Source organism: Lactuca virosa, chromosome 4, assembly GCF_052849685.1.
Source record: "Lactuca virosa cultivar CGN04683 chromosome 4, Lactuca_virosa_CGN04683_v6, whole genome shotgun sequence".
Classification (NCBI taxonomy): domain Eukaryota; kingdom Viridiplantae; phylum Streptophyta; class Magnoliopsida; order Asterales; family Asteraceae; genus Lactuca; species Lactuca virosa.
Window position 1 is genome coordinate 485147278 of NC_136429.1, and position 18255 is coordinate 485165532.

The following is an 18255-nucleotide window of genomic DNA, read 5'->3' on the forward strand; positions in this document are numbered from 1 at the left end:
AAGGCTAGGATCCATATTTCACTTTATGATGTGAAGAGGGATGTCGTAGTCACACCGTGAAGTTATTTAGGTAGGCAACACTATTAAGCCATTCCAATCACTATGAAATTCCTAGATCTTTGAGATTCATTAACTAGGTGCAATGGTATGTTAATCTCGAATATGCTCATCTTAGTCCATGACAAGGATGTCGTGGATCATGGGTTAGATGGTGGATCAACCATGTAAAACACGTGATCCTCGACTCAATATACGCTTAAGTATTGCAAGGACCACCTCATTTTCATTTATACCCTCAAATTGATGTGCTAGCAAACCGCACACGCTCCTTCAACAGTTTATAAAGAAAATGTGTGTTTTTCATGAGTAGCATATGATTCATGTGTTCACTACTTATGTAACGTCCCAAATCACGAAGAAAAATTTTCATTTAATATTAAAAGAATTTGTTCCAATTACAACTTTAAAGATCTGAATAAATCAATTCGTTTCTGTAACACCCATAAAAATTCAAGCCAATTTAAAAGTTTTTAAAACATTTCAAAACACATGATTATTACAAACTTGTTTTCAAAAGATCTGAATAAATCAATTCGTTTCTGTAACCCCCAAAATACCAACGCCATACATATATAACCATATCATATAAACATATAAGCCAACAGCATGCATAATGAGCCATCAGTCTGACTGGACCAAATCCCGGTCCTCAGTCTATCTGGACCGCTCTCCGAGCCCTCGGCACGTCTGGACCGCCCTCCTCGGGGCCTTCAGCCTATCCGGACCGCTCGCTGGGCCTTCGGCCTGACTAGATTTGCCCGGCCCGGGCCTGCAGTCTACCCGGTCCGCCCAGGGTGTCTTGGCCTACTGCACACAGCAGGACCTACCTCAACCCTTTCCCCAAACCAACAAACATGTGCACATATATATAAACAATTTAACATGCAGATCTAACAGATCACTAATCATGGCAACCATCCTATAACCAGGATATCGATCTAACCGATCTCTAGCATAGCAACCATCCTAAACCAGGATGAAACCTATCATAGCAACCATCCTAAATCAGGATGTAATCTAACATAGCAATAACATAACGACCATCCTAACCCAGGATGTAAATCATAAAGGGTCGGCCTTGGTGCCATAGACCCTGTTGATATAGTGAGGATAACTCACTTGGCACTGCTGAAGTCCCGCAGATAAAACTCCAGCTGCTGGTTGACAGATTTCCGAACTGTCAACATCAAACAATACCCAATTAATAATTGGGTTCCAATACCCAAGACCAACTCACACTCCAAAATCCCAAAAGTCAAGCAATGGGCCAAAGCCCAATATATGGCCCTTTTTTCCAAATTGGGCCCAAACCTCTACATGGTCTTATCTTAAGGCCCATCCATTAATTCTAGTCCAAACTCTCGACATTCCCATGGCCCAAATATCACATAATCATAAAGGCTCAATTATGGCCCAATTTTCCAAATTGGGCCCAAGTCCTCACATGGGCCTTATCCTAAAGCCCATCTACTTATTTTGGTCCATTAACTTGTTCTTGGACAACCCTTCAATAGTCCAATCACCAAAGCCCACTAGGAAGGCCCAACCTAAAGCCCAAGTGAAATTAGGGTTTTCACATGAAATGACGGTTAGGGTTAAGTGTTCCTACTTAACCTATTAAGGACTTAATCCCCTAAGGACTTAATTTATTAAGTCCAATATTGCCTTAGGGTAATTTGCCAATAATTATTATTTAATATTTCAAGTTATTAAATAATCTCGTGTGTGTGCCGATTAATTATCAAGAATTAGGGTTTTATGCTATTAAGGTTTTCCAACCCAATACTAGCCCATTAGTCCATTGATTGGGCTTTTAGGTCATATTGGGCCTTATTGGGCCCATTAGGGTTTTAAATCAATTATGGTTTCCTTGGGCCCATTAGGGCTTCATTGGGCCCACTTTGGCCAAGCATTCCTCAAACGAGTCCAAAAATGCAAACGAGACACACCGCCACCCAACACGGCGGCCGGTGGCGGCAAGAGGCGGCAGCCACCACCTTACGGTGGTGGTTTTGACATTCTTTCCATTATTTCATTTGTACAATTTACAATACCATCCAAAAACACACACACACACACACACATACTAATAATACACACACACACACACTAAAACACACCCACCTACGGTGGTGCATGGCGGCAGCGGGGTTTTCCTCGAATCTCCGGCCAAGGAACGATCTCACAGCCCTTACACGTGAAACACACGCACACAAACACTGAATCCCACTCACGACCACCCATACACGGCGGTTAAGGGCGGCAGAAAAGAGATAGCATGGCAGCGACAGCGCTAGCAGCAACCGTAGTGGCTGAAGGCAGCGGAACTCCCCCACGTCTATGGCTACCTCGAACGACAGCAGAGGAATGGACCCACTGGTGGTTCTCGTCTTCACTGGCAAGGAGGGAAAGTCGATCCGCGACCACAACAGTGGCACTAAACGTCCGGCGGTCCACTTATTCGACGGCGGCTTAGTCTTCACGGGGACGGCATAGAGGCGGCTGTTCGGTGGAGTAGCTGCTCGGTGGTCTGGTTCGATCGGAAACTTACGGAGAGAGAAGGCAGTGACGCAAGTCGTTTCGCCGGTCGGAAAACGTATATGAAGAGGGGTGGTGGTGCGGCTTGGAGAATCCGGTGGCATAAGGTAGCAGCTGGCAACTTAACTTAGGGTTAGGGTTAGGAGGTGCATGCATAAGGCATTTATACGCACCCGTCCCATCTCAAACTTTGTCCCTATTGCCACTTCTAGTCCCTCATTATCCTTTTTCTTTCAAATTAAATCCCATAACTTACCAAATAACCCCCATCTTTCATAATTCATTACAATTCAAGTACAATACTTACCAAACACACCCTAACTTCTTAATTCCTTTTTAAAATAACTCCCGAAATTACATTTTAACCCCCGAAGATTCAGATATCGTCATTTGGCTTCCCGAAACCAACACCCCACTTATTATTATTTGGTTTTGGACTATAATAACATATAATAATAATAAAATTACTTCTCGGGGTTCTTGATTTATTATTTAATTAATCTCTTTAAAATGGCATGTTACAGTTTCAAAACAACAATCAGAGTATAAACTTAATAGTTATTAAGTGCAGAAATCTCCAATATATGTGATACAATAAAGTCACGCCCTTCCTTCAATACAAGAAAACCTAAAACAATTTAAACATAAAACCATAAGCACAAAACTTAGTGAGTTCCCCAAGATACCACATAGAACACATAACAGTGAGCCCCGCCGCAGGGGTATATTTCAACCCATATGAATGTTATGGTTCATCCATAGTCTTATAATCACTTATGTTGCTACAGTCCGCTGTAATTTTTCCTACTATGGTCCCCCCATAGTCTTTCATATTATCGTCATGCCTTCCATAGTCTTTCATACATGTGACATGCTCCCTCGTGATCTTTCATGTTAATATATATATATATATATATATATATATATATATATATATATATATATATATATATATATATATATGTGTGTGTGTGTGTTTGTGTGTGTATGTGTGTGTGTGAATTGCCAAATCGTATATTTTGTATATTTTGTTAATTCTGTTTATAAGAGAGAAATTTGTTAAAAAGGTATTAAAATATAAATTAATTTTTTATATGTTTATATAAATATATAATATAATATATTAGATAAATCAATAAATATTGTTACTCTTAAATATAATCAAAATTAAGTCTGTTTTACATTTCCAAATAGATATCGTTATGCTTAATGTTCTATAACAAGAGTCCTAACATGGTACTAATGAACGCAATTTTATGTAATTGAATCAAATTAAACCATATTAGTCAATAGCAACCTTTTGTAGGCTAAACTACCAATTGATTGCCTTAAAAAACAGAGCAGGTGCTAGGTTATAGCTAGACCCCTACAGCTATAAGTAATCTTAATCAAATTTCTTTTTAAACTAACAGCTATATATACGTGATAATATATCTTTTAGACTCTATGACTCTATTTTTTCGAAAATTAATGTAGTTTTTTTCTTGTGATACAGTGGGTGTTTGGGATAACTTTTAAAAATAACTTATTATCTTTTTAGCTTTTTAAAAACTAATAAGCTAAAAAATGATTGTGTATTTTAAAAACGTTTTTTAAAACAGCTTTTTAGATAGAAAAAAATAAAACTTTCAAAAAACTGAAAAATCCTAGTTTTTTAACTTTTTAGCTATTTTACTTCTAAAAAGCATTTTTTCTTATCCAAACACTTTTTAAAATAAGTTTTCCTAAAAACCATAAGCTAATAAGCATTTTTCTTAAAAACCACTTTTATGATTAAAAAAAAGCTAACCCAAACATAGTGTTTTGATAAGACCGTAAACTTATTATAGTTTATAAAGTATTTTTCGTTAACCTAGTTTAAAATAACTTTTTGATAAGTTAACTTATGATGTTATAGGAGTGAGGGTGCTAAGGGATGCGTTAAGGGCGCTACACACCGCCTTTGGCTCTTGTGAAGAAGGGATCGCTAGCAGGTTAGCAAGAGGAGAGAGGAGAGAGAAGAGAGAAGACAGAATACAGAATTGATTTATATTACAACTTTTGTCTCTCATGTTTTTATTAACCCAATTTACCATAATGGTCCCGTTATTTTACACTGATAGAATATTTGTTTTATGCAATTTTAATACAATTTACATCCACGGTCTTTGAATATTTCTGGACAAAATATTTATTTAATGCAATTTATATCTCCAAAATAGTTTTTAATAATTTTATAAATTATTTTGTAACTTTTTATTTTATATGAAATGTTTGTGTTTTATAAAAATAGAATTTTTTAAGCTTGAAAAAAAATGCATCTATTGTGCTATCACCCCAAAAAATACTAAAATTAAATGAAATATAAAACATGATGTGTCAATGTGCTAAGCTTATAAGAAAATATGATAACTATGCTACCGTCACCACCTGTCTACCCTAAATTAGAAACTAGTTTGTCATTTAATACTTCAAAATAGCCTACAAAGTACAAACATAGATAATATGGGTTGTGATTGTTGAATAAACTTCTTATTGAGCTCTATGAATTAGTAAGCTAGTATATAGAAGAAAACTAAGGAGATTAGACTTTTTGCAATAAATTCGAACTCTCTATAATTTGCATTTATGTTTTTCTTTTTATTTCCCAATTGTATCATATTTTTATAAAATACGTTTAAACATAAATCACCTTAAAAAAATTTTAAAAAAAATTACAGTTTAAATTTTTGTGTGACTTTACAAGTAATAAGAATGTAACTATTTGATATAATTACAAATGACTAAATATGTTTGTGATGGACACAATTGTAATGGATTTAAAAAACCACCTAAATGATCCATGTTGAATGCACTTCGTAGAAAACTAAGGAGATTAGACTTTTTGCAATAAATTCGAACTCTCTATAATTTGCATTTATGTTTTTCTTTTTATTTCCCAACTATATCGAATTTTTATAGAATACGTTTAAAAATAAATCACCTTAATTAAAAAAAAATATAGTTTACATTATTGTGTGACTTTCCAAGTATCAAGAATGTAACTATTTCATATAATTACAAATGACTAAATATGTTTGTGATGGACACAATTGTAATGGATTTAAAAAACCACCTAAATGATCCATGTTGAATGCACTTCGTAGAAAACTAAGGAGATTAGACTTTTTGCAATAAATTCGAACTCTCTATAATTTGCATTTATGTTTTTCTTTTTATTTACCAACTATATCGAATTTTTATAGAATACGTTTAAAAATAAATCACCTTAATTAAAAAAAAATATAGTTTACATTATTGTGTGACTTTCCAAGTATCAAGAATGTAACTATTTCATATAATTACAAATGACTAAATATGTTTGTGATGGACACAATTGTAATTGATTTAAAAAAATGTAAATCACCACCTAAAGGATCAATGTCAACCCATCCAAGACCCAAGTGAGAAATTAACAACAGAACACTAATGATATTTTGGTTGTGTAAATGTTTGAACCATGGACTTCGCGTGTGAAATTTTATTTAATCACCCGCTAGTGTCCCATCGCGGGAGTTAATTTTAATAGATTTAAATGGCGTTGATTAAAGTTATGCATTAGAAAGACATAAAGCGTAAATTCATGATTTTAAACTGAGATTTTGATTAATCATATCATTAGAATACAATTTGAATATATAAAAATTATATTAACCAATTATGAGTGTGGATCGGAATGGAGTTGGAAATGTACATTTTGGAGTGTCGGTCTAATCCAACATCTAATTGGATCGGTGCGGTTTGGTTGCATTTAACAAATTGGATTGGACCGATTGACAAAATCCAATATCCAATAAACAATTGTATTAGTTCAGTTACATCAAAATCCATTGAAGTTAACCCGATGAATGCATATAATGAAACCAAATAATAAAGACAATTGAACCAAATCTAATTAAAACCGGTTTAGTCTCAACCGGATCATGAACCAAAACATACTAGATTTTATTTTAGTACCATTAAAATATGCAACTACATGCAATTTAAAGTTTGGAAAATAAATGATTAAAAAATAATTAATTTAATTTCTGTTTTAAACAGGAAACGATTTTTAAAGAAATTTAGAAACGATTTTGTTAAACGTGGTCGTAATGTTATCACTTATCAATCTAAACCGATTTATACACCAAACTATAAATTAGTTTACAGAATTAAAAGAAAAAAATCATGACTCATGGTTATGGCCCATGGGTACTTAAGTAGGCCCACTTATATTCTAGACCAGCATCCGTATATAAACCTAACTTGACTGTGCTATATTAACAATAGGCCCAATTTCAAGTATTTTCTTTCACATCAAATTTTATTTTATATTATTTTTTTTTCTGAAAAATATAAGAATACCAAGTGGTTATTGATTCAGGCCCAGAAGCGGTTAATATTTGGACCGGTTTATTGTCCAGCCCAACAGGTTACCGCCGGTTGTGGTTTCTTTTAAACGAAATCGATCTGAGGATTGGTTTAAAGAAACGTGTAACAAATTTGGGAAGAAGACTTTATTCAGTTCCCTAGTTTTCTTTTATTTGTGTGTAGTACACAACATGTTGGCAATTTTAATTTTAGTAGTTTAAAGAAAACTGTTTAAGGAGGGGCCGACTCAGGTTATGCAAGGAACGACTAAGGTGCTTTGGGATCATGCCGGGTTAAGGCCTCATAGCGATTTTGCTTGGATCATTTACCATACACTAGGCGGAGGCTCTCAATCGATTATAACTAGTTATGGTCCGATCCCAAGATGGTTTGTTCAACTCTAACTAGTGGTAGTATGTGATTAGGAAAATGACTTATATGGGTAATTATGTTTCAAAATCGTTCAAAAAATATCATTCAAGTTTAATGTGTCCAAAAAACACCATCCAAGTAAAGTATTTGTACAAAAAACACCAACGAAGTACATTATTTGTTCAAATTTGACCTTGTGGTAACCGACAATTACCGGTAAAAAATAAGTAAAAGAAAAAACACAAGAGGAAATAACTCAAAGTGGTAACTATGTTTCAAAATCGTTCAAAAAACACCATCCAAGTTTAGTATGTACAAAAAACACCAACAAACTATATGTTTTGTTCAAATATTACCCACCGGTAGCTGGCTCCTACAGGTTAAATGATGACTTGGTTTAACTATTATGACATGGCCTAATAATTATTGACAAAACAATAAATGATATATTCCTCCTTTAAAAATCGATTTAGGGTTTCTTCATGAACGAATGACTTCTTTTTCTCCTATGATTGCTCTTCTTCTTCTAAAGTGATGATCTCGAACTCAAGTCCAAAACCCTAAATCTTGACTTAAGACAAAAAAAAGGGCTCCTTTACCCCTGCCTCAATGGGCCTCCCTCCTCCTAATACCCAAATCCATAAAAAGCCCAAAAAGGCATCCAAGCCCAACTACAAGGCCTCTAAGGCCCAATATGGACCAAGAACCCCCAACATGACCTTAAGCCCAAAAAATGACATGCTACAATCAGGTGGGCCCGAGGCCTAACTTAAACAAGCCCATGCGTACGCCCAGCATATGTTGAAGCCTCTGCGATCTGGATGTTGAGCCAGTACGCCCGGCGTACTCCTAGCGTACGCCCAACATACTCGGCTAGGGTCAAGAACTGCCAATCTTCCGAAGGCCATAACTTCTTTTTCATTTCGAAGGTCATACTCGGCATACTCCTAGCGTTCGTATGGGCAGACTAAACCCTAATTTTCAGGTCTTGAACCCTATTTAAACACCTTAACTCACCTCCAACCCTCATTTCCTTCAACCTCCATCCTATCTAACCCTAAGAACGAAACCCTAAGCCTCTTGCATTCATTTTGATCTTACCTTGAGCATTTTGGTGTTATTTGGGTGATTTTAAAGAAGAAGGTGTTTAGAGAAAAAGAAAGGGATTGAGGAGAGCTTGTAGATCCAGAGGTTTTACAGCATTTCCAGCCTATCGAAGGTATAAAGTTCTCATCTTGGTGCTTCTACATCATAGATCTAGGTTGTCATGGATATTGTCCCTTTTTGGTCCCATAGTTGAGATCTTGTAGTTGTGATCATTGTTGAGGCTTTGAGTTTCTCCTCTTGGCGTTTTTGAGGGTGTAGATTCATAAAGTTTGTATCTTTAGAATCGTGTAAGCCCCATGCATGAGATTAAGCCCTCTTATGAGAGTTGAATGCTATATTGTTAAGTTGGAACCTTTTGGGGCATGCAAAGTCACCAACTCAGCGACTTTATGGTCCTACATGCTCTTTAGGACTCAGATCCATGTTTTGGTCGAGTGCCTTTAAGCATTAAGTGCTTAATAAGCCGTTTTGGAATCAGCATGCGAACGCGCCGCGTAGAGTCGAGGAACGCTCTGCGTTCCGATTTGGGTCCGCGATTTGAGTCGGTGGCGAACGCCCAACGCTCCACCAGGAAACGCCGTGCGTTCGGGGCATCAAGGGGACTTCAGACCTTTTTGCCTTGGACTTGGTTTTTGGGTTTGGGCTTTCTGTTTTGGGCCATTTTCTTGGACCTTGCTACTATGGGCCTTAGTGGATCATCATTTTGGGCTTTATCGGACTATATCTTATTTTGGGTCTAGGGTAAGGCCCATTAGAGGGGTTGGGCCCAATCTTATTAAAGGGGTTGGGCCTAATTTAGAAAATTAGGCGATTAGTGGGCCATTAATGGGCTTTTATGGATTTAGGAGTTTTGGGCTTGTTGGTTTTGGGCGTGGGCCTTAGTTATATATCTTGTTGGGCCAGGGGTAAAATGGTCATTGTAACGTCCGGTTCCCGATACGTATTTTAAATATGAATTTTTGCATTTTTACACTGGGACTCGACGAGTTGGAGGTCCCAACTCGTCGAGTAAAAGGCGAATCCTGGACGCGGGTGGAAGAGTCTACTCGCCGAGTCGGAAGCCCTGACTCGACGAGTAGACCTGTCTGGATGAAACCCTAAATTTTAGGATTTGCACCCTATTTAAACACCTTATATGGCCTCCACTACAACCTCCATCACCCTCAGACCCTATTCTCGAAACCCTAATTAGTTTGTGAGTATTCTTGAGTTATTTTGTGCAATTTTAGTGATTTGAAGCTTGGAGAAGGAAGGAAAGGCTTGGAGGTTCAAGAAGAAGGTTGTAGATCTAGAGTTTTGGTTGCATTTCCAGTTTGCTTGAGGTAAAAAGATTCAACCTTGGCTTTCCTTCATTTAGATCTTCTTTAGGGCTTGCATCTTGTTGAAGGGTTTTGAGCATTCTAACACTCCTAAGGTGTACATGCAACCCTAGAAACCTTGGATCTATGTTTGACTAAGATACTTGCAAAATTTATTTTCCAAGGTTCATAATCCTATCTAGCATACATGGGGATCTTTAAACATAAAAGTAAGCTAGAAGAACATACCTTGTAGTAGTTTGGATTCCTTGAAAACCTTGAGAGCCTAGCACCCCAAGTGTGATGCCTCAAATGTCTCACACAATACCAAATGCACTTGGAATAAACTTGAGAGAAATGTCACACTTCTTGAAATCGGCTAGCCCTCTTCTTACTTGCTTAAGTCCCGATTTTGGTGAACATAAGGATCCTTATATAGTGTGTTACAATTAGGGTTACACCATGTAATCCCTAATCGTCATGACCTTTCATTTCCATGACCCATGGGTTCTATAACCACCATAGAGCATCCATGGAGCATCCTATGGGTTCTGGCCCAACTTGATAATCCATGGAGCATTAGCCCACTATACAAGTATGAGTGATTTACACAATCAACCCATATATTTAATTAGTCTTCTTTTGATCGCTTAATTAATTCCAAATTAATTCTTGATCAATACTAATTAAATAATACTATTAATATATTAGAACTTATAATATATAAATAAACCATAAGTGTTATTTCTCTCATTTTTAGTCTATCCAAATGCATGATGCCATGCAACCCAAATGGACCATGCCAAACCGGGTCAAGTACATACCAGAAATAGTTATGGACTTAGACACCTTATCCAACAGTCTCCCACTTGGATAAGTCTAATAACTATAACTGCAAGTATGACTTCAGGAACCGATCAACAATCATAGCTCTTTCAAGGTCAAGGTCTCTCGGAACTGAGATGATGATGATACGCCATTTAAGATAAGTGATCATATAATCCTCTGTTCTAGATATCAGCCGGACAAATACATGGAACAATGTCTTACTTATTGTCCAGCAGTTTGTTTCTCGATTTCCGATTTGTTTGACATAGAACTTAATTGAACACATCAACTTAGTTCTGACCAGGCCCGGTACATGGGTCAACACAAAATCATCGAGGGGCCCAGATATCGCTTCTAATCCAAGAAGGAACATATAAACTTCGACTCATATGCTTGTTCTACTACTTGTTGAATCACACACAAAAGCATGTTTTATAACATCGAGTTACCAATGCGTTTTTCGTACGATCAATGCATAACCAACTCATAGGCAACAAGTCATATCTCTAAGTTTGAAGACTTATATGATATTACCGTCTCGCGATCACTCGAGATAAATTCCATGAAGTAATACCAGCGAGCGTGGGTTGAATCCAATACTCAGAACTTATGAGCACTCATGAGTGTTGTAGCCATGTCCAACATCTTAGACCTCTACAATCAAGTCATGACAGTCTTGATTCATACCTACTTCCAACATATGACTGACTGTGGAGAATTTGAATAATATGATATACCAAACATAATTATTCTGGAAGTCAAAACATGCAAAATGAAATGATAGTAAACGATTGACAAAAGATAGCAACACTTTACTCATAAATAAATACAACTTTTATTCATCATCAAATGTCAATTACACTTTACACATTTCAAAGCTATCTAACTACTAAAACTAATATCATCCTTCAGCCCTATGCGCCTCGCATGTTGGAGATGCTTAACCCTACCCAGTCCCTTCGTGAGGGGATCTGCTGGGTTCTCATACGATGATACCCTCTTTGCCACGAGGAGTCCTTCTTTTATTCGATGTCTGATGAAATGATATTTTCTGTCGATGTGTCTGGATCTCCCGTGATCCCTTGGTTCTTTCGCTAAGGCAACTGCACTTTCACTATCACATAAAATTTCCATAGGCTCCTTTATAGCTGGTACAACTCCAAGATCTCCAATGAAGTTCTTCAGCCATATTGCCTCCTTGGCTGCCTCGCTTGCTGCTATATACTCTGATTCACAAGTTGAATCAGCCACTGTCTCCTGCTTGGAACTTTTCCAAGTAATTGCTCCTCCGTTTAAGGTAAAGACCCAGCCCGACTGTGAGCGGAAATTATCCCTATCAGTCTGAAAGCTAGCATCACTATACCCTTCTACTCTCAAGTCATCACTCCCACTGAGGGTAAGGACCCAGTCCTTAGTCCTCCGCAGGTACTTGAGAATGTTCTTTACCGCAGTCCAGTGAGCCTTTCCAGGGTTCCCTTGATATCTGCTAACCATGCTCAAAGCAAAAGCTACGTCAGGACGAGTACAGGTCATAGCATACATGATCGGGCCTACAACAGAAGCATAAGGTACTCGACTCATTTCTGCTATCTCAGCCTCAGTACTCGGGCTCTGAGTCTTACTCAATCTGGCGTTACTCTGGATGGGTGACTCTCCTTTCTTGGAATCTTGCATGCTGAACCTCTTCAGCACCTTATCCAAGTAGGTACTCTGATTAAATCCAATTAGTCTTTTACTCCGGTCTCTCAAAATCCTTATCCCTAGAATATAGGCAACTTCTCCTAGGTCTTTCATAGCAAAACACTTCCCAAGCCAGGACTTCACTTCCTGCAAGGTTGGGATGTCATTTCCTATGAGTAGTATGTCATCTACATACAGTACCAAAAAGCTGACTATACTCCCACTAGCCTTGACATATACACAAGATTCATCTTCACTCATCGAAAAGCCAAACTCTTTGACTTTCTCATCGAAACAAAGATTCCATCTGTGATGTGCTTGTTTCAATCCATAGATGGATTTCTCAAGCTTACACACTCTATTAGGGTATTCTGTACTGACAAAACCCTCTGGCTGACACATATAAACATCTTCAGCCAAACTTCTATTAAGGAAGGCGGTTTTGACATCCATTTGCCATATTCATAATCATGAAACGCAACAATGGCTAACATGATCCTAATAGACTTAATCTTTGCTACTGGTGAGAAGGTCTCATCATAATCAACTCCCGGAGTTTGAGAAAATCCCTTTGAAACCAGCCGTGCCTTATACGTGTGTACATTACCATCCATGTCGGTCTTCTTCTTGAAGATCCATTTGCACCCAACTATCTTACGACCTGGTACATTGTCAACCAAGTTCCAAACTTGATTGTCATACATGGACTGTATCTCGCTGTCTATTGCCTCTTTCCATTTAGCAGACTCGGGGCCTGCCATGGCTTCCGCATAGTTGTTAGGTTCATCCAGACTTACCAGTGTCTCATCACTGATAAGTGTCTCACCTTCCGCAGAAATATGGAAACCATAGTAGTGCTCAGGTGCATTCCTAACCCTTGTGGAACGCCTCAGAGGTACAGACTCGTCAATTGGATCAACAAGAGTTTCCTCCTCAGGTTAACTGCTAGGGTTTGAAGTTCCTTCACCACTTGACTCTTGAATTTCTTCGAGGTCAATTTGCCATCCACTGTTTCCTTGGCTTATGAACTCTCTCTCTCGAAAGACACCCCTCCTTGCTACAAAGACCACATTCTCACTGGGTTTGTAGAAGAGGTAACCAAAGGATTTCTGTGGGTAGCCGATGAAAATACACCTCTCACTTTGAGGTTCGAGCTTATCGTGCGTCTCACGCCTCACGAAAGTCTCGCAAACCCAAATCTTGATGTGGTCTAGATTAGGAACTTTTCTAGTCCACATCTCATGAGGAGTTTTGGCTACTTTCTTTGTAGGGACTAGATTAAGGATATGGGCGACAGTCTCTAAGGCATACCCCCAGAATGAGATTGGTAGCGAAGCTCGACTCATCATGGAACGAACCATATCCAACAAGGTTTGATTACGCCTCTCAGCCACACCATTCAACTGTGGTGTCCTAGGAGGTGTCAATTGTGAGACAATCTCACATTCCTTAAGATAGTCGAGGAACTCTGTACTAAGATACTCACCATCACGATCGAATCGAAGCATCTTAATGTTCCTGCCTAATTGATTCTCGACTTCTTCTTTAAACTCTTTAAACTTTTCAAAAGTCTCTGACTTATGCTTGATTAAGTAGACATATCCATATCTACTATAATCATCTGTAAAAGTCACATAATAACGATTAGCACCCCTTGTGGAAGTTTTGAAGGGTCCACACACATCTGTGTGCACTAGATCCAACAAACCTTCACCCCTTGCGCAAGAGCCAGTAAAGGGTGACTTTGTCATTTTTCCAAGTAAGCATGATTCACAATTATCATCTGACTTTAGGTCAAATGACTCCAAGACTCCATCCTTTTGGAGTTGGCCTATGCGTTTCTTGCTTACATGTCCAAGACGACAATGCCATAATGATGCTTTATCCAAGTTATTATTAGAAGAATCAATACACAACACATTATTTCCTAGGTTATCTACAACAGACACAGCTTCATACACACCATCACAAGGTAATGCTTTAAAATAAAGAACATTATTAAAGAAAGCATTTATTCCACCAACTTCATTATCAAAATAAAAGGTAAACCCTTGTTTGTACAAAGCATGAAAGGAAATAATATTTCTTACCATTTCAGGCGAGTAACAACATTTATTCAAATCTAATGTAAACCCACTATTTAGCAACAAAGAATAAACTCCAATCTTGGTGACAGGTGAAGCTTTCCTATTCCCCATGATCAAGTTTATCTTTCTATGCTCCACATTCTCACTTCTTCTTAGTCCCTGCAAATCAGAACATATGTAAATTCCACAACCTGTATCAAGGACCCAAGAGTTAGAATAGGGTGAGTTATTAGACAAAATTGTGTAAATACCTGCATGGGTGGGTTTCACTTTCCCATCCTTAATATCTTGCTGGTACTATGGGCAGTTCCGCTTCCAATGCGACTTTTCATGGCAATAGAAGCATTCAGCCCCTTTTAGGTCAGAATAAGGAGTGACGAAACCTTTCTTGGTTCCACTTGAAGAGGAGCCATCAAGGGTCTTACCCTTGGTACCCTTAGAAGGGTTCTTCCTCTTTTTCCCTTTACTTTTCCCGATTGTCAGGACAGGGGCGGAGTTAGGAGTAGGAGTGGTAACAACCGACTTACCTTTAAGACCTGATTCAACGGTCTTTAGGAGTCCTTGAAGTTTGCTGAGTGTAACTTCATCCTTGTTCATGTGGTATGTCATGCGGAATTGATCATAACACGAAGGTAAGGAGTGCAAAATGATATCTATTGCCAACTCCTCTAGGAAGTTCACATTCAGTTTCAGCAAACGGTCCACATACCTTTGCATTTTCTGCATGTGGCCCGTGATAGGTTCACCATCCTTCATCCTAGTTGTTATCATGGAGGAGATGATCTCATATCGCTCTTGACGAGCACTCTAATGGTAGCGGTCCATCAAATCCTGCTGCATCTCAAAAGGATAGTAGTCCTCATAGGACTTTTGGAGCTTGGCTGTCATAGTGGCCAACATGATGCATGCCACTTTGGTAGCATCCCTTTCATGTGCCTGATATTCAGCGACCTCCTCAGGAGTAGCAGTCGGCTTGAGTTCTTTAAGCTCCTTGTCGAGGACATATTCCTTGTCCTCATACCGAGTGACCATCCTGATGTTCTTGATCCAATCCATAAAGTTCGATCCATCAAAGATGACTCTCCCACAAAGGTTCATGAGAGAGAAGGAGCCGGTAGGGTTTGAGCCAGAAGCAGTATTGTTGGTTGACATCTGAGAAAAAGAAGAGAACAAGTTTAGATTAGATATAAAGATAGTCCTTAATAAAACACCCAAATGTAATATTAGGGCTAGGATCCAATCACAACATATTCTAACTTAGAAGAGGGATGTCGTAATCTAAGCTATAACATATTTGAAAGGTAGGTGAATGACGATTCACCAATTTCCACTATGAAAACGAAATATAAATTATTAGGTTTTAATTGGTTTTCAGAAACTCCTTGATTCTTTTGAGATTCATTGAACTTTTCAATGACATGTTTCAATCTCGAGTGTGCCCTTCATGTTTTGTGCTGGGATGCTGAGGATCACAAAACAAGGTGTGAAGTAACCATGCAAATTACTTGGTACCCTTAATGTTTTTCACTCAATCGATGTGCCGGTTAGACACACACGCTCCACCGACCTATGAAGAAACCTTAAGTCACCCTTTGCCTACCTTGTTAAGTCCAAGTTAGTGTGCCGGTTAACCACACACGCTCAACTAACGACTTAATCAAAGTGTAAGGTGTAATTTCATGGGTTAGCACCTTATTCACATATTCCTAAAGTAACTAAGATTGGGAATTTATAAAAACATTTAGTTACTTTATAATAATCATTATACTTTTAATGAGAATTTTTAAGTCATTGTCCTACCCGTTCGGCTAACGACCCTCCACTAGTCAAGGAAGCGGTGGGTGAGAATGGACACCCATTAAGCTGCCATTTTATAGGCAACAACCTTATACCCCCCTTATAGACCGGCTTCGTGAATGAGGCCTACTAACGGTAAAACGACTAGATCTTATATATATATATATATATATATATATATATATATATATATATATATATATATATATATATATACATTATTAGCTTATAATATTATAAAGTATAAGGGTTGAATTTTAACTTTTAAAATTCTAGGGGTTGGAACTAAAGTTTACTAGATGACTTTACATGTTCCAAAACTTGAGGGAAAGTTTTGTAACTTTACAAAACTTTTTCAATTCATAACTTATTAGTTATTGTTTATTAAAAATGAAGACTCTTCATTTTTTGTAACTTATGTGTTCTTTTAATGGATTTATTACAAAGTGACTTTTGGTTATCCATAACTTGAGGACAAGTTATGGACTCCATTAAAACACATCATGATCATGAATTAACTATCAATCAATAGCACATAATTCCTATGATCTTGCAAGAACTCACAAGAACATGAATATTCATATCAAAAATTTCAAGAACATATGAACACATATAAACATGGTATTTTGATATTAGCCATTGTAAATGGATTAGAACAACCATTACTCCATCTAAAACAAGTTTAAAACACCAAAATAGTTTAGGGTAATGTTTCTAGTCCATTTCCAGCAGCAAAAATCGAAAATCTGCACTCTGCATGGCCAACTCGTCGAGTGCAAGAACTGACTCGGCGAGTTGGTTGAAGATACGCTTGGACTCGTCGAGTCCCCCCATGGACTCGGCGAGTCCCCTGTGCAGACAACAAGAATTTCGACCTTTTCAGCTATTTTGCATCAAGTATCAAACAAACAAGCCTAGGCTCTGATACCACTGAAGGGTTTTGAGCATTCTAACACTCCTAAGGTGTACATGCAACCCTAGAAACCTTGGATCTATGTTTGACTAAGATACATGCAAAATTGATTTTCCAAGGTTCATAATCCTATCTAGCATACATGGGGAACTTTAAACATAAAAGTAAGCTAGAAGAACATACCTTGTAGTAGTTTGGATTCCTTGAAAACCTTGAGAGCCTAGCACCCCAAGTGCGATGCCTCAAATGTCTCACACAACACCAAATACACTTGGAATAAACTTGAGAGAAATGTCAAACTTCTTGAAATCAGCTAGCCCTCTTCTTACTTGCTTAAGTCCCGATTTTGGTGAACATAAGGATCCTTATATAGTGTGTTACAATTAGGGTTACACCATGTAAACCCTAATTGTCATGACCTTTCATTTCCATGATCCATGGGTTCTATAACCACCATGGAGCATCCTATGGGTTCTGGCCCAACTTGATAATCCATGGAGCATTAGCCCACTATACAAGTATGAGTGATTTACACAATCAACCCATATATTTAATTAGTCTTCTTTTGATCACTTAATTAATTCCAAATTAATTCTTGATCAATACTAATTAAATAATACTATTAATATATTAGAACTTATAATATATTAATAAACCATAAGTGTTATTTCTTTCATTTTTAGTCTATCCAAATGCATGATGCCATGCAACCCAAATGGACCATGCCAAACCGGGTCAAGTACATACCAGAAATAGTTATGGGCTTAGACACCTTATCCAACACTTGTCACTTTTGGGTCATTTCTAAGTCACTTTCGGGGTTTGAGTGAATATGAGAGTGATGACTTCAGATCTAGGAACATTTGTGCTAAGGAAGCTCAAAGTTGCCACCTTTATTGAGCTATGGCCCTATTCCATGCATTAGAACTCCTTTATGGCTTAGTTTTGGTGTTTTTGCTTCATAACACCCATGCATGCACGTAAAGTTTGTAACTTTACGTGTTATATTGACCCTAGTATGCTACTCGACCGAGTAGAAGACGTCTAACAATTAATTACTGTCAAGAAAATGAACGAAACAGCAGCAAACGATGAATTTTTAACATTTTGAAGAAATTTTATCTCAACAGAAATTATTTGATGAATGATTAGTGTTGTATTAATCATATTTTAACTTATTTTGTTATGATATTAGTGATATTTACGA